The sequence below is a fragment of the Propithecus coquereli genome, unplaced genomic scaffold (assembly GCF_000956105.1).
Source record: "Propithecus coquereli isolate 6110/MARCELLA unplaced genomic scaffold, Pcoq_1.0 Scaffold516, whole genome shotgun sequence".
In the NCBI taxonomy this organism is placed as follows: domain Eukaryota; kingdom Metazoa; phylum Chordata; class Mammalia; order Primates; family Indriidae; genus Propithecus; species Propithecus coquereli.
Genome location: NW_012151019.1, coordinates 1,286,348 through 1,294,856, shown reverse-complemented (window position 1 = coordinate 1,294,856; position 8,509 = coordinate 1,286,348). Strand labels below are relative to the sequence as shown.

General features: G+C 40.0%; 1 long non-coding RNA gene across 1 annotated transcript; it reads right to left on the bottom strand.

Annotated features, from left to right (window-relative positions):
• Positions 1–5,684: 5,684 nt before the first annotated feature.
• On the bottom strand, positions 5,685–7,844 carry LOC105820282. Its single transcript, XR_001138004.1, has 2 exons — positions 7,779–7,844; positions 5,685–6,146 (listed from the first exon to the last, which is right to left on the bottom strand). It is a non-coding gene; the product is annotated as an uncharacterized LOC105820282 (long non-coding RNA).
• Between the last annotated feature and the right edge of the window lie 665 nt (positions 7,845–8,509).

Here is an 8,509-nt window from a genome sequence, read left to right as displayed (position 1 = left end):
CCAGATCACGCGTGACTTTAAGAGGCAGCTTCCTCTTCACGAGAGCCAAAATATGGAATCGACCAAAGTGCCCGTGTGGATGAAAGAAAATGTGGGATATACACACAATTGAATATTACTCGGCCGCAAAAAATGGAATTCTGTCATTTGTAGCAACATGGGTGGCACTGGGGGTCACTATGTTAAGTGAAATGAGCCAGGCACAGAAAGACAACTATCACATGTTCTCACTCATATGTGGGAGCTAAAAAAGTGGATCTCGTGAAGATTGAGAGTAGATTGGTGGTTACCAGAGGGGTGGAGAAGAGAGGTTAATGGGTAAAATACATAGTTTGATAGAAGAAATAAGACCTAGTGTTTGATAAATCAATAGGGTGACCATAGTTTACAATAACCTATCGTATAATATATTTTGAAATAGCGAGAAGAGAATAATTCAAATGTTTGTGGCATAAATGCCAATGTTTAAGGTGATTGATGGATATCCCAATTACACTGATTTGGTCTTTACAAACTATATGAATGTATAAATTATTACCTGTACTCCCAAAATATGTACATCTATTATGTATCAATAAAAAAATCTTTTTAAAGCTTCCTTTGTTAGAATGTAGGCTCCATGACGGCAGGGACAAGGTCTCTGCCTTATCATTCTACCCAGTGTTTCTCAACCTTTTCTTCATTATTACCACCCCCAGGAAAATCTCAATACCACAGATACACTGTTAGGTCCTACATGCATATCTGGGCTTTATATATAAAAACAGTAAGATATTTTTGTCTTCCTAAGAACTAATTTTCACCTCCTTGGGGGTAATATAGCCTATGTTGAGAATGTGTGTTCTAGTCCTGATTAAAGTTTTAATTAATTCTTAGATTCAACTGACTTAAACCATGAGTTAAAGCAAATCGCTAGTGGTTGATAAATTTATTTGGAGGTGGGGGGGTCTTTGGAGGTGATTAAGTTATGAGGGCGGGGCCTTACAAATGGGATTAGTGCCCTTAAAAGAGGCCCCAGAAAGACCCCTTGCCCCTTCTGCCATGGGAGGTTGCAGTAAGAAGACCAGCTGTGAGCGAGCCGGCCCTCGCCAGACACCAAATCTACTGATGCCTTCATTTTGCACTTCCCAGTCTCCAGAACTGTGAGAAATAAATTTCTGTTGTTTATAAGCCACCCAGTCTATGCTACTCTGTTATAGCAGCCTGAATAGACTAAGACAACTATGAACATCTATGACCAGCGATTATCTTTGGGTCATCTTTTGCTTTTGTATTTTAAATTCTTATGGCTCAGCTGGGCACGGTGGCTCACGCCTGTAGTCCTAGCTAATCAGGAGACTGAGGCGGGAGGATTGCTTGAGGCCAGGAGTTCGAGGTTACAGTGAGCTATGATCACACCACTGCCATTGCCCTCCAGCCTGAGTGACAGAGTGAGATCCCATTTCTAAAAAAAAAAAAAAATTCTTATGGCTCTTCCTATTTTGGGAAGCCTGCCCTGCCAAGCTGCCCAATCTAAATCCACACTACTGTCGATGTACCTTGACAGTTACCATTTCTCTTCTTCAATATGGTTTGGAAACCAGATGAGCTGTAGGAATGGGACAGAAGCCGAGTGAAGGTCTAGCAAGCTCCAGAGGATGGTGCATGAGCTTAGTGCTTTGCCTGATTCAGTCAATCAAGTTCAATGATCATCAATCTCAGGCCGATTATGTGCCAGATACGGTTCTAGGCACTGGGGATACAACAGTAGCTTAACCCATTAACTGCCATGAGAGTTGTATTTAATTCACTCCAGTTTTGACCCTGGGGCCACGTGAAACATAAAATAAAATCTTACTTGTTGATATTCTTATTGTTATAATTAATATTGACAATTTAATTCTAAAACTGAGGATTAAGTGAACAGAAGCCAATAAATTTCGTTTGTCTATTTATGCTTACCTTTAAATTACATTCGAAGTTTTTATTCTATTTTTGTAATAAAACACTGTGGCCCCAAGGAAAATTTTCTGGGTTTTTTTGTGTGGCAACGTGTTAAAAAAAAAAAAAAAGTAATGTCTCTCCCCTCCAGGGGATCAGAAATGTCCGGAGACATTTAAGAGTTCTGATAACATGGCAGCCGCAATGCCAGGCAGCGAGTCACACTACCGCTGGTTAGTCGAAGGATGGAAGATGTTTGCCTTCCAACAGAAAGGGCTCTACTCTTCAGTTTCATTTTTGTTTGTCGTTGACTTGAACAAAGATTAGGAGTTAACTGTGAACGTGTCCAGGAAGTGTTTGGGGAATCTACAAATTCAGTGATTTGGTGTTCTTAGTTACTACACAGGAAAATACCTCCTCAGGTACAGCTTGTCCTCCCTTCCACAAAATGAATTATTACTATTCAGTATTTGCATAGTTTTAAAGATTTTCCCTGTTTAAAGAAGGTGGTGGTTCAGGTGCGGTGACTCACGCCTGTAATCTTAGCACTTTGGGAGGCTGACGCGGGGAAGATTGGTTGAGGCTAGGAGTTCGAGACCAGCCTGAGCAAGACCCCATCTCTACTAAAAACAGAAAAAATTAGCAGGGTATGGTGGCCCTCGCCTCTAGTCCCAGCCTCTCAGGAGGCTGAGGCAGAAGGATCGCTTGAGCCCAGGAGTTTGAGGTTGCAGTGAGATATGATGATGCCTCTGTACTCCGGCCTGGGCGACACTGCGAGACCCTGTCTCTGTCTCAATAAAAAAACAAAAACAAAAAAACTTCAGGGAAGAGGGAGTTACCGAGCAGAAACAAAAGGAATTTTTAATCCAAAATCCTAAGGTCTCTATGGGACTGGCTCCACCCTCCCTCCACCTAGGCTAGAGTGCAGTGGCATGATCATAGCTCACTGCAGCCTCGAACTCCTGTGTTGCTGGGACTACAGGCATGCACCACCACCACACTCAGCTAATTTTTTTTTTCTGTTTTTTTTGTAGAGACAGGGTCTCCATGTGTTGCTCAGGCTGGTCTTGAATTCTTGGCCTCAATTGATCCTCCCGCCTCAACCGCCCAAAGTGCCGAGATTACAGGTGTGAGCCACTGCGCCTGGTGGCCGGCCAGTTCTAGTCCTTGAACACACCAAGCACAATCCCATTCAAAGGCTTTGTGCGTCTTATTGAACCTGCTGCCAAGAAAACCCACCCCATATCGTGCATGGCCCTCCACTTTACTCAGGACCTGCGCAGGCATCACCTCTGCGGAGAGGACTTCCCTTGCTACCCCCACACCCATCTCACCCCATTCTATTTTTCTTCATAGCATTTAACACTGAGTGGTGTGTTACCTGTATGTGTACAGTCTGCCTTCCCCATTTCAATGTAAATGCCACAAGGGCAGGGACTTCTTTTGTTCACCACTCTACTCCCAGCCCCTAAAAGTGGCCTGTACACAAGGCACTTGTAATTCAAATGACTTTGCAGTCTTACTATGGTTTAAAATTAGTTTACCACTCACTTTTTTTCCTTGAGCTATCATCTATAAATAAGGCTTCCATATGTAACACATTTGACATTCAAGTGTTCTCATGGAAGAGCTTCACTTATTTTGAGGTGTTCGTGTGTTTTGAGTGTGTCTGGAAAGCAGATTAGAAGTGTGGAAATTCAGATTCATTAAATCCGTATTCTTCTCATCCAGGAAAGAATAGGAATACAGCACTAGTCTCAATGTGTGCAGAATAACCACTAAGACATCTTTCTCAGTTGTTTCTTCTTCTGGCCAATCGCAGCCTGAAGTTCCCTAGGCCATTAGTCCTGGACTACCCCTTAGGCTTCACCAGTTCTTTCCTTCTGCTTCCATCCAGACCAGGATACCCACGCTGGCCTTTTCCAGCACTTAACTGGTCTCTTGCAATAGGGAGCTGGAGCCCAGTGAGGCCTATTTGACTAGTTTGCACCATTCCGTGCCGTCCGCCCCCCCCAGCTTTAAAATAAGCCCCAGACATTCTATTTCCTCATCTACAGAACTAACAAGGACAGCGTGTTTCTACTATAATTTTTAAAAACCCATGCTTTTCTTCTGAAGCTTTTGTTCTGTAGCAATAGAAACGGTAGCTTTCAGTAAGCGCAAAGTCTAGAGAAAGGGAAATTTAAAAATAATCTTATTTTCCAGTTGACACCTATAAATACAAACAGTACAAGGGCTCTGATAATGTAGTATGTATTATATACGTATATATACACACATACATACTTATTTAAAATGTCTTTAAATAAATACATTGGATTGAGAGGGAAAAAACTTAGCTTTCATGTAACTCCTTTAATTAGGTCAAGAAGGTTTCATGTTATCTGAGGATAAGTGAATGGTAGGACTTTTTAAAATTCCCCAGTTTGTTAGAGGTCAAGAATACTGAAACTGAAACCCAATTAAAGATTTAAGTAACTGCAGAAAAATAATCCTGGAAGCACATTGTCAAACTATTTTGAAAGCCAAGAATGTGTAAAGATGGAACAAAAGATTTAGAGACATCCCAACAAAAGCCAGGAGGACATACACAGAGACAGAAAGTCTGGTAACACACAATGAAGAAGTGTGTGTTGTTTTCTATTTTAAGTATGTAGCCTGGTTTTAATCATTTTCCAGAAATATTTCCAAATTAGGAACGGGAAAAAAATATAAAAATATATTAACAAGATTAAACTTTTAACTTTATTCTGTCTGAGATCAGCCCTCACTTAGCAGCTCAGATACTTATGGGCTCTCAGACCTAAGACTGTGCCATAAATCCTATATATACAGACTTGGTCATGTGTCTCTACCTCCAAACCCCAACATTTGCTTTTATGTAACAGGGAACTTTCTGCCTTTTTCATTGATGCCAACTTGAAAAACAGCCCAGACACACCTACGATGACCTTTAAACCTTCCTTTTCTGATGAAAAATAAGAAACATACAGATCTATTAGTTTACCGAAACTTTTCAAGGATTTATAGGGGTCATGTCGATTAAAGTCATGGTAGAGATACCATTAAGAAGAGAAACTCCGGTCAAGTTTTCAGTTAGGCACCAAGCAGACTGTTTCAAAGACAGTCCCCTGATCGGAAGGGCTATACTCTCGCACAGCCCAAGATCCACATATATTAATTACATGTGAAGAGAGACCACCAGTACCCAGATGACAAAACAACTTGAGAATTCAGACATGAAGATGAAAATGAAAGTCAAAACAGACATTATATTGGACTTAAATCAAAGAATAACCCTACAATATCTCTGCTAGAGTGTTTTAGAGATGCACAGGTTATAAAACAGATTTGACTCCTAAATGCTACCAGCAGGGGCTATGGCTATCATGGGCTAACTAACCCAAGGTAAAGGCTGGAGAAAAGGAAAACAGGAGGAGGACGATGAGTGAGTGAGTAAGAATCCAAGGAAGACAGCACAGGGGGTGGAGAGGAAAGACAGGCATGCACTGGGGAGCAGGGACAAACCGCTAAGAATCATAAGTGACATCAGCTGCTGGTTTCTAGATCTACTCACTGAAGTCCATCTGGGAAGGTCTGGTTTAATGAGGATGAAAAACCATTATTCTAAAAAAGAAAAATGCACAGTAAATTTTATTTCTGTATTTATCAAATAACTTATACACCAATCAGACCCTTAACATGTAAAAAGTAAATCTCTATTTGTAAAGTTAAATATATGAAAATACAAAAGCCAGACTGAATTATCAAAAAAGAAAACTGTTTATTTTTAGCACTAAGTACAATTAATTTCCCTGATTATAACCCATAATCAGTGTCACCTAAAATACAGGATGGTCTGTACAGAACTGAACAATCCCAGTATCTCTCTATATATTAGGACCACTCAGAAAAAGCAGAGCTGAGCTTGTTAAATTATCATCTGTTTTAGAAACTCTTACCATTTGAAGGAAATAAGAGGAAGATTTAGGTAGCAGAATACTTAAATAATAACTTAAAAAGTTAAGAGCTTGTAGTGATAAAATAATCTTGTGCACTGTTTTCAGGAATTTTAGGCAAATGGCCTTTTTGCAGATCCCAAATCTAGGAAAAGACAACCGATCATTGCAACACTCGGACTCAGTTCACTTGCCATATGGTTGGTCATGGTGCATTTCTGGTGTGTAAGTCAACAGAACAATCATGACCCAGAGGTGAAGCAAAGCCTAAAGAAAGAAAAAACAATTTATGGATTAGCCAATAAATCAATCTGTACCAAAGGCCCACTGTGTAGTGAACTGAGGGCAGGAACTTTGTCTTATTTGTCTCTGTGTCCCCTAAGGCAGTGGTCCCCAACCTTTTTGGCATTGGTTTCATGGAAGACAATTTTTCCATGGTGGGTGGGGGGATGTGGAGCTCAGGCAGTGATGCAAGTGATGGGGAGCGGCTGTAAATACAGATGAAGCTTTGCTCCCCTGCCCGTGGCTCACCTCCAGCTGTGCGGTCCTGTTCCTAAGTTTCATGGAAGACCATTTTTCCATGGGGTGAGGGCGGTGGCAGGGAGGGGGACAGCAGAGCTCTGCGGCCCAGTCTCTAACAAGCCACAGACTGGTACAGGTCCATGGCCCAGGGTTTGGGGACCACAGCCGTAAGGGATACACTGTGTCTGAAACATGGTAGGGGCTAAGGACTGGATAAATAATGAGGGAATGAATGAACAATTAAATGAGCTAAGTGCAATGGAGGGTAACAAAGAGTTGCTATAGCTACAGAATTCAGTTGAGAGGATTAAAGTCTTGAACTCACAACATGCACATGTACACACAAATAACCGTTCAGGTGATCATAATGGAGAGTGGATGGCACAATTGAACCTGCTAGATAAACATGAAGTTGCCTGGAAAGACTTAGAACAGAGTCATGGTTGGTGTTTTGAAAGAGAATTTAGCCAAGGTTTGGTGAAGAAGAGATGGGATAATGTTCTTGACATGAATAATGTGTCAGGGTTCGGAGGTTGACTTTAGGGTCCAGTATATGATCCACAGTGATACATTTCCACTAATTCCCTCATGGTATACTGAAATGATATGAGATCACATCACTAAGTGCCTTACCACTTTGTAGTGTGCAAAATATCACATATCACGTGACAGATGGTGTCTGTGTTACTCATAATCACAAACCACACCTGGGAAATCACCCCTCTGCTGCTATTCCTTTTTTATGTTCTCCCCATCCTTCCCTTCTTAAAAACTTTTTATTTAAAGGAGTAACTCTTCCCTCTAGTGGATCACAGAGAAATTTCTTTTTCAGTAGGCTTTTATTTCTTTTTAAGAAAGCAGCCCCTCTTAAGTCAATCTAGCTACCCTTAGACATACCCACTCAGAATAGCTAATGAGCTTTTCAGGCACACAGGACACATGAAATGGCATCCCAAACTATTGTAACCATTTTATTAGAGCTAAGAAATCTGGAACAAAGTAAATCAGCCTTGAGATCCTTTCAGAAAATAAAGCAAAACACATGAAAATAATTAAAGCAGCTTTATAATATCAAGATAAAAATAAAATCAATGGTACTATACTGTATTTTTATCATTAGAGGGGCTTAAAAATGGACGTAACTATTAAACTACACTAAAGGTAATTTTATTTGTAGTTAAAGCCTTTGAGTAATTTATATTCTACACATAATGAATTGTCAAAAGTTATAACTTACTTTAAGAAAAAAATCTTAATTACTAAAAATGAGTTCTACTCTTTCAAAATTGATTGCTAAAATATCAGTAAGATCTGCAGTGGAAAAAAACTAGTTAAAAATCAAGTGCAGCATTTATTTTTTCAAACATGTTTACTTACCATATATATAATTACAAAAACTCGTGCTACAGGGTATCTTCGAAGAAAAATTCCCAGACGGATGCTGCGCAAGGAGGGTGGGGGAGAGAAGAGAGTTACACTCAAAATGAATCTTCCTGGGGAACAGCTAGTGGTATTTTTTAAAATTTCACTCACTTAAATTATTTATGTGGCTACCATAGAAGAATGATTTTTATAGTAGACTGTTAAATGATTACTTGAGAAATAACTACACAGAAATGTCCTAATAGTAAACAAATACTTTTATCATTATTTGGGGCTTGGTTTAGCACACAGTATTTCCCCTAATTCTATGGCCACAATTGTAGGAGGCAAACTCTAAGTCATTTTTCTTTTAGGAACCAAAGAAGTTACACAAGATGAGGTAGGTGTCAACCATGTGAATGGGGAAAAAAGAGTCTGGTTGGCACTAACCTGCAAATAGCTCATCTGGGAGCTTTTGCATAGATACATGCTTCTAAAAGGCACAAGGCTATAGAACCTTAAGTAAACACCTGAGAAAGTAAGTATGGAAGCAATATGATGTCTAGACCTTATTACTCATACCTCTTTGCAACATTTTTTCCCTATCAAGATGGATACATGTACAGGCAAATATACCTTTTTGCTTCTTTCATTGCCACTAGTACAACGCCTTGCATGTAGCTTCTCTAAAAATTATGTAGTTGAATAAATGAATAGTTGAAACAGAGGTGCTTAATTTGGAGATA